The 13256-nt window shown below is 39.0% G+C and overlaps 1 protein-coding gene and 1 long non-coding RNA gene across 4 annotated transcripts in view; one reads left to right on the forward strand and one right to left on the reverse strand.

Annotated features, from left to right (window-relative positions):
• The window catches only part of LOC137490091 (uncharacterized), a 392659-nt gene that overhangs the window by 292499 nt on the left and 86904 nt on the right, over positions 1-13256 (forward strand). The window lies entirely within an intron of this gene.
• LOC101883706 (uncharacterized) lies at positions 8071-10694 on the reverse strand. Of its 3 annotated transcripts, none has more exons than XR_012402318.1 (4): positions 10640-10694; positions 10163-10291; positions 8611-8946; positions 8071-8420 (listed from the first exon to the last, which is right to left on the reverse strand). It is a non-coding gene; the product is annotated as an uncharacterized lncRNA (long non-coding RNA). The 3 variants fall into 3 exon arrangements; XR_012402317.1 differs by having other exon boundaries at positions 8071-8172; positions 8604-8946; XR_012402316.1 differs by having other exon boundaries at positions 8071-8172; positions 8589-8946.

Here is a 13256-nt window from a genome sequence, read left to right on the forward strand (position 1 = left end):
TTGTTTTCATGTTTGAATAGCCAATAAATGTGCTAAATAAATTAAAATAGAAATACCCACAGTGAAACAGTTATATAAATTTAAATATTAGTTTAAATACATTCATAGTGGTTTTAAATATCTTTTAATATGTAAAGTAGAGAAGTTCACATTCAACAAACTGAATAAAACAAGTCCTCGTTTTTAGTTTATTTAAAAACAATTACAAATGGAGTAATTCAACTCACAATTAAATGATCTCATTGAGTGATGGAATAATAAAGGTAAAACTTTAATTGAATGATCAGTCAAGTGTTTCCAAATGAAATCTGTTAAAATAAGAGTCCTACAAAACAGGAACAAAGACACTCATGAAACAAAATGTGATTGTTAATTGTATTTTTTATTAGATGGTTGGTTTTAAGTACTTTAAAAATAGTAGATAATCCTGAAATATAGTGGGGGAAATACAGAAAAACAAAAAAACAGAAATTCAACAATATATATGCATTACATTACAATCTCGCAATAAAAAAAATTTATTAAAAATCATATAGAGGACTAAAATATTGCTAAGAGGCATAACATCAACAATAATAAAAATACCTTTAAGGTTTTAAATACTAAATAAAATTAATAGTATTAATCCAAAATATGAAAAATGTAACACTTTACAATAAGGTTGTATTAATTAATTAAGTTTATGCATGTACTAATGTGAACAAACAATGCAGTGCAGTTCATTACAGTATTCATTATTTTATGCTTTAATTAATAGAAATAAAATTATTGGTTAATTCTTGTTAACTCACAGTGCATTAACATTAATGTTAACAAGCATAACTTTAAATTGTAATAATGCAATAGTAAATGTTAAACTATAATTAATAAAGGTTTAGAAGTATAGTTCATTATTAGTTAAAATTGTCACCAGAAAATAACAAAAAACTTTTTTTTACAGTTTTAAGAGATTTAAAAATAAATTATATATCTAGTTATTATGGCATGTAATTAATGTTACTACTAATTAAATAGTTAGAAAATACTGTCAGAGGATGGGCAAAACACAAAGATAAAACATAATATGCGCATTGACACAAACGACCAAGTGCAAAAACATAAATTACAGATGTTCATTCATAATTATATGAAATAAATCACGAGAGGGTAAATTTGGTTTAAAAAAAACTGAAGTTCATTGACTTATGCACAACAGTAAAACAATGCTTTTGCACAACAGTAACACATTGCGAGTAGTAAAGTCTCTTACCTTTGACAGATGTTGTAAATCCGCTGAATAAAACAAAAGGAGCAGATCGCGGATGTGTTTATTTCACTCTCCGAGTCAGAATGAAAATGGCATCTTCAAATTTCCCGCTGGTGCAAAAACACGGAAGTGCGCCACAAAGCGCTAGTGGTCGAAAGTATGCGTGCATGCTCTCTGTCACACACGCACACACACGCAGAGATAGTCAACTGTGTTGTTCTGTGTCAACATACTTTTTTATCTTTAGGTTTTTTATAGAAAGTAGCAAGTCTTTACAAGTCAATAGGCGCAAGTCCAAGTGAAAGTCCGAGTCATTTATGTTCAAGTCCAAGTCGAGTTGCAAGTCTTTTTATATTTTGTCAAGTCGAGTCTGAAGTCATCAAATTCATGACTCGAGTCTGACTCGAGTCCAAGTCACATGACTCGAGTCCACATCTCTGGCGTCTCTTGTAGGAGCGGTCACTGCACTTGCAGTGGTGCATAATATTAATGTGTGCGTTCCCCGTAGGAGCGGTCACTGCGCTAGCAGTGGTGCATGATAAAAAGGTGTGTGTCTCCTGTAGGAGAGGTCACTGCACTAGCAGTAGTATGTAATAAGGTGTGCATCTCCCGTAGAATCGGTCACTGCGCTTGCAGTAGTGCATAATGATAAGGAGTGTGACTACGGTGGGAGCGGTAACTACGCTTGCAATAGTACAAAATGATAAAGTGTGCGACTCCTGTAGGGGCAGTCACTGCGCTTGCAATAATACAAAATAAGGTGTGAGACTCCTGTAGGAGCGGTAGCTGCGCTTGCAGTGGTGCATGATAAATAAGATGTGCATCTCCCATAGGAGCAGTCACTGCGCTTGCAGTGGTGCATAATAAATAAGGTGTGCGTCTCCAGTGAGAGCGGTCACTGCGCTAGCAGTGGTGCATAATAATGATGTGTACGTCTACCGTAGGAGCAGTCACTGCGCTTGCAGTGGAGCATAATAAGGCGTGTGTCTAGAGTGGAAGCAGCCACTGTGCTTAAAGTAGTACGTAATAGTGTGTGCGTCCCCAGTGAATGCGGTCGCTGTGCAGCTTATAATAGAACTCCTTGAAGGGGTTAATGACCAGGGTATTGAAGGTTTAGGGGTTGAAATGGTAAAAAGGGGGCAACGATTGTGCATTTCCGCTGAATTTCGGTTTAATTTCTGTGGAAAACTTAATTGATAGGATTAAAGGAACTTAAGGTAGTGCGAGGAGCATTGAGTTCCATGGTTTATACTGAGTGCAATTGCGACTTGAATCGCTGTGAAAATAGGTGGGGTAAGCTAGTCATGGGATTCTGGATGATTTCTGAGCTGGAGTTGCTTATCAGCTTGGTGTTATTATTACTTCATAATTACTTATCAAATTTATTTAATTAAGCAATTTATTTTATAGACGCGTGTTGTCTATGTAAACTTTAATAACGTACTTAAGTTTATACATGTTAAGTACCTAGACGATGAATCTAAGGAATATAGTCTATACGTGGCCCAGGATCACAGGTGGGAGGGAAAGAGAAGAGGGGCTGCCGGCGTTAGTGACGTCAGCGGAGGCAGCCTCACGCTGGCACTTACGTCGGGGCCTGACAGAAAATTAGGGACTAGAGTCGTTTGCGGAGGCGTGCTCACGCTACTGATGACCCTAGAATCACAGGTGGGAGGAAAAGAGAAGAGGGGCTGCCGGCGTAAGTGACGTCAGCGGAGGCAGCCACACGCTGGCACTTACGTCGGGGCCTGACAGAAAATTAGGGACTAGAGCCGATTGTGGAGGCGTGCTCGCGCTACTGATGGCCCTAGGATCACAAGTGGAAGGAAAAGGGAAGAGAGAAGGGGCTGCCGGCGTTGGTGACATCAGCGGAGGCAGCCTCACGCTGGAACTTGCATCAGGACCTAAACAAACCTGGTTAATCTGCAAGCGGCATGAGAGAAGAATCCGCTTGTTAAGTGGTGACCTGTTAGTGACGTATGTAATACTGTTTCCGGGTCCAAGCCGCCACTCATTTGAGTTGAGAAATTTATTCGTTTATGATCACTTTAAATTCTTAATCACACAATAAGGTTAATTTTATACAAAATCATAACAATTACCAAAAACAATAAGCAATTTATAAAAATTAATCACTTTCTGCCCGTCAGATATAAGGTGTGGACGTATGTATAGGGTATATGCTGAGCTACTGCTGTTCCCATGCTGATACACTTCCAGTGACCTGTTATTGTGAACTTTTTTCCATTTTGTACAGTTCCTTATACAGCATCGATGTTGTAATGTCATTAAAATGCATTCAGTTAAATAAACTTTAGCGTTTATTTGGTTGCTCAAGCGTAAAATGAGACAGAAGCTGTTTAACGTTACTCGCACACGCTCGTCAGAAACGGCAGGCTAATGCATAAGCTCTATTAAACATACTGGAGTAAAATAAATGCTCATATTATAAAGATATGGCGATATCACTCAGCTAGTGGAGATCGCTCATTTTTAAAGAAAATAGACCTTAAACGCACTGGCTTTTGCATTGGCATTCATTTCGCCGGAAGCGCTTAACCCAGGTTACTGGCAAATTAAGAGTCCTATTAGCATGCTTCGGCATATACCCCGTTGTGATAGTGATTTCGAAAGTAATAAATTGCTTTGTAAACATTATAATTAACATTTCATGAGTCTCCCCATGCAGTAAGTTGAGAAATTATTTGTTTATGATTAATTTTAAACATATTACACGACAAGTTAGTTTTATACCGAGTCATGATGCACACAACCATTTTTGGGCTTGCTGCATAACAAATACCAAACATTTTTAACAATTTATAAAATTAATCAATTGCATCATGTATGAGGCTTAGACATATATATTGTGATCATGATTTTCGAAAGTAATAAATCGCTTTGTAAACGTTATAATTACCATTTCATGGGTCTCCCCATGCAGTTGAATAGAGCGCTTGGACCCGGAAGCCGCTTCGCGTGACGTCACACTCACGACCGGACAGGCTTGCTAAGTTTGGCGTGCCGAGAGCAGTGATTGCGGGCGCTACTAAGTGGAAATGTTCCGTGCGTGGGGGGTGGATGAGGCCGTAGCGGAGACGAGCTCACGCTGTCATGGCGAATTGGCCGATGGTGGCGCTTCGCCTGTACAGCGGTGGCATGGCACTCGCTTGATCTGGTCCGGTGGTTCACAACTGGGGAGCGGCTCAGGTTTGTTGCCGGTGTCTGGAAGAGCGGCGGCGTGGCGGGCCTAAGTTAAGACCGCGGACTCTGTTGATATGCTCTGCCGAGTGCTGATGCGCTGGACGTCGGCTTGGAGTTTGCAAGAGGAGCCGTGTCATCCTCATGGAAATTTGCTGTTTGGACGAGGCTACAGCGATTGGATGTGCCAATGCTAAAGTCATGAGATGCTGCAGGTAAGACAGCTTTGGTATATATAGGAGTTGCTCAGAAACTGATTTGATGATGGGATAATTGTCAAAGACGTATTCGATACTGAAACTTCTGCGCATGCTCCTCCCGAAATTTGTTTAAAAACATCACTAAACAGACACAAGAGGGAGACAAAGAAAGCACAAAAACCCTGGCAATTAAACAATGGCTGTTTCTCAATTCCAAGAACGCAGAGAACGGACTTGTGTTTTTGTGGAGACCGGTCTTGGCAGGTGTCCTCAGAAGAACGAACTCAGGAGACCACGAGGGCAGAGAATGTGTCCTTTGAGAAATGGGATGCTGCGTTCTTCTTGATGGTCACGTGACCTTCACGAGTTTTAAATGGAAATTATTTAAACATTACAGCACTCATACAACGATTTATTGTTTTTCCCCTCTTCAAAATATATACTTTGCATAAAAAAACATTATAAATATACTCTGCAGAATATAAATAAAACAAATTTTAATACGAATTTCAGCAAACAAACAACCCTTAATGTGTTTATTCCTTTATTAAGATGTCCATGGTAATGTTTACTTTCACCGTTTCATTTAGGGAAACTCCTGAGGTAAATAAGTGATATCTCTGAACTTTAATAATAAATCTAAATAAAATGCTGGCCTCCCACCTCCAGTCGCAATGATTTCTGGGACTTCCAGAGCGAGTTCGGTGCTCAAGTCTGCATCGGTGCATCCTCGATATCAAGATCACATCCGGGAAGTTTCACGCGTCCTCTGTACTTGCGGTCTTGAGTATTGGAACTGAACTTAGGTAGCTGATGATGACGTTGCATGAGAACACGAGGACGCAAGACCGCTGAGGAACGCATATTGAGAAACAGCCAATGTTAGAAACATGGATTTAGTACCTTGATTGGAATATAATCTGGTTCATGTTTTAGATCTTTAGATGATTTAGACCCTGGGCCACAAAACCTAAATATTGTAGAGGTTGGGCAAAATATACATTGTACAGACCAAAATTATAGATTCTTTTCTTTAGGAGAAAAAGATTAGGAAAAGATTGTTTTCCATTGAGATGTTTTATTTGTAATTACATGTCATATATGAAATCTCTTTTATATTGTAATAGTTGTATCTCAGCTAAATATAGTGCAATCATTTTACATGCAGCACACACTGCAGACAGTTCTTATATTTATCTTTAAGTTATGCCAATTTCCTTACCTGCCATAGTGAAGTTTGATGCTCTCCTAATTATGCAATATCGCTGGTGTTTATCAGCATTTTTGGGGGGTATTCACCCAAAAGAAGGTAGGCCCTAAGCTCAGCTAGGAAATTAGGATCCATGATGTGCTGTGGTAACTTGCAAATCATCCTATACCGTGCTCATCAGGGAAGTTACTTCTCAGTGTTATCAGTGGATTATAAGCACCTGAGTACACCTGATGTGCATTTATTCAATGTATTCTTGATGTAATATGAAGCCTTAAGCTGCGGTCACTCTGGGCTTTTCCTCCCATAGATTTCCATTTATATTCATGCGAATGCGTCAGCTTTGTGAACTCTGACCTGCGAAATCGCATCACTTTACTGCGTGAGACTGATTGAGGATCAAAACATGATCTCTGTAGACAGAAATTTAAAACATTAAGCAATCGCTCGCTTTTTAAATGTCTAATCATCGAGTTTAATCCCGCCCCTTTCCGCAACGCCGCACAACAGAATTTCACAAGCTCAAACTCTAGTGTGACCACAGTTTGAGCTACGGTTACACAAATGGAGCCGCCCTCCACTCTTTCTGTAACAAGCTACAAGTCGATTATGTAACTTCACTTACATAACTTAATCTTGGTTATCAAAAAAACAATGATTCTTTAGCTTTTCTTAGAATATAGCATAAGGTGGATATATAGTGTTTTGCAAAAAAATGCACATTCTAGCCAAAGCTGAGTCTCAGAATCTTATTATTTTTAATCAATCTTTGTATAGATTATTCCATATATTAATGATGTGTATATATATATATATATATATATATATATATATATATATATATAATTTCTTTAATCAATTTAAGATGTTTGACAATGTTAAGATAAATATGTTGCATTTTGGCATGGTTTTTGACTTGTTTATAAACTATTTATGGACATAAAACTAAATAAAAAATATCGTGGATTTGACAATATTGTGTTCACTAAGCTCAGGTAACAGTTTTATGTACAAAAAGTGTGAATAAACTTTACTGTTGATGTCTTAAATCAGGGGTCACCAATCTCTGTCCTGGAGGGCCGGTGTCCCTGCAGGGTTTAGCTCCAACTTGCCTCAACACACCTGCCTGGATGTTTCAAGTATACCTAGCAAGACCTTGATTAGCTTGTTCAGGTGTGTTTGATTAAGGTTGGAGCTAAAATCTGCAGGACACCGGCCCTCCAGGAACAAGTTTGGTGTCTTAAATAATAATGTCAAATAACCAACATTTTTTAAAATGGATATACCTCGTTTTGTAACTAAACTCTTCATATGGTTTTTTGGTAATGCTTACTTTTACAACCCGCAAAGTACTGCGTAAGTACAGTGAAATAACGGTGTACTTTAGTGTACGTATGGTATTAGTAAAATGAACGTACGTGTAGGAATAAGAGAACAAACTGTAATGCTTGGGTAATAAGGGGGTAACAACCAGACTCAACACGGAAAGTACCGCGTAAGTATATTAAAGAGCATATTGTAGGTTAAAAAACTGTTTCAAAAAAAGGTAAAATCATTTGTGAAAGTACTCTATAATACCATAAAATACCATATTAAAATGTTTTATGAAGTGCAAGGGCACAAATAAAAAAAAAATGTGTCTGTTTTCCCACTTCCGCTTTTTTTTCTAACCACCCCGGTGACGTCAGAAGCGGGACTTATCTGACAGACGCGCGCTGCATACAGTGGAGCAAAGGAGCTAATACCAGAAATGGTTGTTAGTTTTGCCGTAATTTATCATCATCATGCTATATTATTGTGTTTATGGGAACTACACAAACTCCAGCCTGTCAACAGATCAAGTCCACAAGTTTCCTGTCGCTATTTTGGTTCGTGAAATGGGATGAATCCGATAAGACTTATAGCTGACGCGAACGGCGAAAAACACTCCTGGATCAGTAGGAGATGCAGCTCGATGAAAATGAGAGCTGTACACGGTACAGTCTACTGTATAAGTTTTGTGAGATGGTTTGCAGTTCACTATCCAGGGGTCTGCAAATGTGGCTGGGTTTTCTGTATTATGTTATATTATAAATCATACAGTGAATTTTAAAATGTATAACTGAGGATGCGGGTGGTGAGTGAGGTGTCGCGGACGTAACTGAGGACACGGGTGGTGAGGGTAGTGTCGCGGATGCCAGCCTCTCTATTCTGCTGCCTTATGCGCGGACATACCCAGCAAACATGCTACTTTGGGGCCCATAAGGGGCCCATGTGGGCAGCACACTGTGGGCCCAGATACCGGCGTGAAATGTGGGGCACGTGTGGGACCCACACTGTGGGGCAGGTGTGGGGCCCCTTTGGGACAGCCCAAAAGTGTGGGCCGACTGTGGGCTATCCCACACTAATCAGAGTGGGTTATCCCACAGTCAGCCCACACTTTTGGGCTGTCCCAAAGGGGCCCCACACCTGCCCCACAGTGTGGGTCCCACACGTGCCCCACATTTCACCCCGGTATCTGGGCCCACAGTTGCATGAAGTGTGGGGCATGTGTGGGCCCACTGAGACAGCCCAAAAGTGTGGGCTGACTGTGGGATAACCCGCTCTGATTAGTGTGGGATAGCCCACAGTCGGCCCACACTTTTGGGCTGTCCCAAAGGGGCCCCACAAGTGCCCCACAGTGTGGGTCCCACAGTCAGCCCACACCATTGGGCCCACAGTGGGCGGCTCGCAATGATCCTGTCTGAGCCACTGAGTCTGGTTCTACTTTGTACATACAGAAAACCATTATACAATGCATTTTCAGAACAGTTTTACTTGACAATAAACTGGGTCATGTTAGTAAATATTTATTTACAGAGTTTAATAACAAAAAATGAACAACTGTATGATATTGAAACAGAATTATATTTTATACAAAATCAAACGTGAATAAACACACAAAAGAAAACGCAATTTTTTAACTCCAAAAAATTAATTAAAAGTAAGTCCCTTCTGAGTTTTGGCCCTTCCTTGGCGCCCACCATCTCTGTCTCTTGACTTTCTTAACCATGACTTTATTGTTGCTTCTACTTGGGAAGCTGTTCCTTTGCTGATTTTTGTTACAGCGTCTGGGAAATAAAACAATTGAAATACAAATGTTAAAATCAATGTGTTATTTACGTTCTATGGACCCTTTTCACAATTCTGGGTTGTTTAGTAGCAGAAGTAATCATACTTATGGCAGAATACAACAAAATGTTTGCATTTTATTTTGCTCCAATAACCAAAGGAAAACTCAGTGATGGTGTTATCAATACTTTCAGAAAAAGCAAAAAAAAATAATAATAATAATAATTGTGTGAGACTGATAATGGCAACAAGAGGAGAGAACAACATCAAATTTACTGTCCTGCCCATAGGCACTGCATTAGAAACACCTGACATAAGCAATCTTTTTTTTTTTTTGTATTTTGACGCACAGTTGACATTACAAAGTATAGCTTTAGAAGTGTACAAAGAACTAAAGATTTAAGATGCTGATCACCATTAAACACATCATAACCTTTTTGTGAAAAGGGTCCATGTACTCTTACAAAAATTTTATTCTCAAGTATACTATTAATATATTCATTTTAAACTACAATTAGGAAGGAATAGAGTATATTCAGTATACAGCAGAATAAAACTATAGTGGTTTGGTGAAAGTGTACTCACTTTGTACCTCAAGGAAGTGTGTGTGTGTGTGTGTGTGTGTGTATCTATTACTGTGTGTGCAGTTGTAATGGTTAAGTGCAATAGTCAAGTTCTGAGCAAAGAATAGAGTACATAAACTAAGTATTTACAACAAGTATTATAAAAGTATACTACTCAGGAGTTCACTTGCCGTACAAATGAAAAATGTCATTGTGTAATTTTCAAGTAGTACACTTACAATTATACTAGTAGTTAATACATAACGTATTTCACATCTATTGAATCTGAGATTAGATTTTCTTTTAAGGGTTGTTTCTGTTTCTAAATTTTTAATACTCTGTTAAACTGTAAAAACTGTTAAAAACTGTTAAAAAGATGTGCTTGGCAGGCTTTAAAATTAGACAAATTGACCAACATTATAAATAAAGTTAAAAACTTATATTATTATTTGTAGTTGTTACAAAGCCCCTGGGGTTGTAAAAAGATTCCAGGATAATGAAAAGTGTTTCAGTCTTTAAAAATTTGTGGACAAATAAATGTTACTTACTTAACTGTTTCTACTGTTCTTACTGTACATGACTAGTAATTTTTTCTTCAGATTTCCTTTTCAACTTACAGAGGGTTATAATATAGAAACATTACATACTCTACCTTTAAATGCTTTGCAGATCAGCATGCCCCTAATGACCTTTTTATCTGGTCAGAGCCCTTCTAGCAGTTGCTAGGCTAGTGGGGTGTCAGCACAGTATCGTACATCTGCTCTGCATCTCTGGGACAGCTCTGTGTAATCCAAACGTAAACAAATCTGTTACAGTCGTTGTAACCCTCGTCTTAAACCAAGTGTATTTATACAATCAAAAGTGATATTATTATCGTTTTTAACAACTTGAATACAAAAACATAACGTTTACAGAGGATTTCAGCGTGGTGGAGCCCTTTAGTTAACTTTGCAGTTATCATATAACACAACCGGCCGCTAACTGCCGTTTTCATACAATGTCAGCAAACAGATACAATCTTCACCACTAATTAACTCTTTAACTGCACGTTACCTCACTAAACTTGTAAACACACTTGAGTAACATGTTATCTTAACATTTCATCGATTTTGTGATAGGATTTACCCACCTAAAAGATGAGACGGCTGCGTTGTTGTTCAAAATCAAGGCGCTCTAGTAATGACACTCCTGCGGTTCACCGTTACCATAGCAACCCTGTAAACAAACCATCCCGGTCCCACCCACTCTCCACTCATGATATTTAAATACAGCTTTAGATGAATCATGAAGAAAATTAACAAAGAGAAGCAGATTTTATTATAAATACTTATAAGAAAAAAACATACATATAAACGTGTGACTAACCATTCAGGGTGTCACACTTTCCCCAAGAAAATAATTGCTCCAGTTATGATTTTTATTTTTATTTTTTCACTTAAGGACACTTTTTTTAAACACTTTTGGTGTCAAAATTGTCTAAAAAAGTGGACAATAAACATTTTGGGTGGCTCAATTGGCTACCCCACATGGGAGCCACATGTGTTTTTCTGTTGGATTGTCCTGCCCACACTGTCCCACAGTAAACCCACACTTACCCACAGAGGGTCCACACTGTGATCATATGTGATCAAGATTATATATAAAACTATAATTTCTAGATGATTTTCTCTCAGCAGCAAGGCAGTTTTTGTCCTTCACACTATTTTGACCAAAATGAAAATGATTTATTGTAATTTTTATATACAAGCTAAATATAAAATTTAACTTAAATTTACCCACGAAATACAAGTTGGGGCCACAAAGGGAAAATCCATTGGGCCCCGCTTGGGCTGACCTATATGGGGCCCACATGGGTTTTTCTGTGGGCAAGCCCACTGTGGGATTGCCCACAGAAAACCCACATTGGGCCCCAAAGGGTAAAATCCATAGGGTCCCAAATAGGCTGACCCATATGGGGCCCACATGTGTTTTTCTGTGGGCAAGCCCACTGTGGGATTGCCCACAGAAAACCAACATTGGGGCCCCAAAGGGCAAAATCCATTGGGCCCCACATGGGCTGACCCATTGGGGCCCACATGGGTTTTTCTGTGGGCAAACCCACTGTGGGCTTGCCCACAGAAAAACCCATGTGGGTCCCAAAGGGGAAAATATTTTAAGGGCCTGCATGGGCTACCCCACATGGGGCCCACATGTGTTTTTCTGTGGGATTGTCTTGCCCACACTGTCCCACAGTAAACCCACACTTACCCACAGTGGGCCCACACTGTCATGTTTGCTGGGTAACTGAGGACGTGGGTGGTGAGTGAGGTGTCTCGGACGCCGCCCAATGCGCGGATATAACTGAGGAGGTGTCGCGGACATAACTGAGGACGCGGGTGGTGAGGGTAGTGTCGCGTACGCCAGCCTCTATATTCTGCCGCCCTATGCGTGGACACAACTGAGGACGCAGGTGGTGAGGGTAGTGTCGCGGACGCCGCCATGGAGGCGACGGCCCTGGAGGTCTTCACAGGCTCGACGAGAATGCAGAACTTTGCACTACATTTGCTCTTCTTTCTAGATCCTTCCAGCGGGTTTACAAGGATGAAGCTGTCGGCATCTTTTTACACAGCATTCACAATTTAACACACATTAAAGACATGATGGTGTGGCACCCATATAAACGTTGGCCAACTTACTGAAAAATAATTTTAGGTTTACTTTTAAATGGGTCAGATGATATATTCTCCTTTCAGTATACACACACTCACACAGATACCTATACATAAATAAAGAGTAAAAATGCTGTTATTAACACTTTCTATGATTTTGTGCTATATAAATAAAACTTGAACTTGAGTTGAATTAAAATTTGAACTTGAATTAGGGTTGAAGTTTATTTAACCATAATTGCAGATCAGATCTGTTGATCAAATATTTGTAAATATTTTATACAGTAACAACCGTACTTGTATTTTTTATGGATTTTTGGCTAAATGGGTTCCAATACTGATCATCTTACAGTATACCCAATGAAAAAAAGGACAAAAAAACACATATTTAAAAACTTATTTTAATTGTTTTAATATTTGATGTTGTTTTTATTTTGATACAAAAGCTCCGAAAACCTTTTGTGTAATAAAACATTTTTCAGTACCTTGTTTACATGTTTTTGCATCATTCCAGATGTTCTGTGTTATTTGTGTTTTGTGTTTACTTATCTACTATTAAAAAAATATGGTCAATGTGGCATAACTCTGTTAAATGCTCATTAGTTTCTGTTACTGGTAAATATTAATTTTTATAGATGATCAATACTAGCTTTGCTGTTGCCAGAAAAGATTTTGTTATCATGCAAACTTCTGTAAGCCAACACTGGCCTCACCATAAACCTGCTCTGTTCTGCCTCACAATAGAGTTAAATTGCACTTCTCTGACTGCTGTTCTGACTGCTGTTCTGTCCACAGGCTTATAATTGTATGGCTGTGGTCTGTCGTTTGTGTGAGTCTCTCAGAATATCTTATCTTGGCATCCAAATGCGCACCGCCATCAGTTGTCTTCATAGTATTATTTGCGCGAACTCCCTCATCCCACGTCACTTCCGGTCTGGCGATTTTTCAGACGCAGAAGTAAATTTCTGTGACTCAAAACGACTCCAAACGGCTTAACAATTAACTTTAACGTATATTTTAAAGAAAATCTAATTCTTACTTTACTCTTACACACATTGTCTCACTGGGGTGTCTAACCTACAATATGCTCTTTAATCT

Source organism: Danio rerio, chromosome 4, assembly GCF_049306965.1.
Source record: "Danio rerio strain Tuebingen ecotype United States chromosome 4, GRCz12tu, whole genome shotgun sequence".
Classification (NCBI taxonomy): domain Eukaryota; kingdom Metazoa; phylum Chordata; class Actinopteri; order Cypriniformes; family Danionidae; genus Danio; species Danio rerio.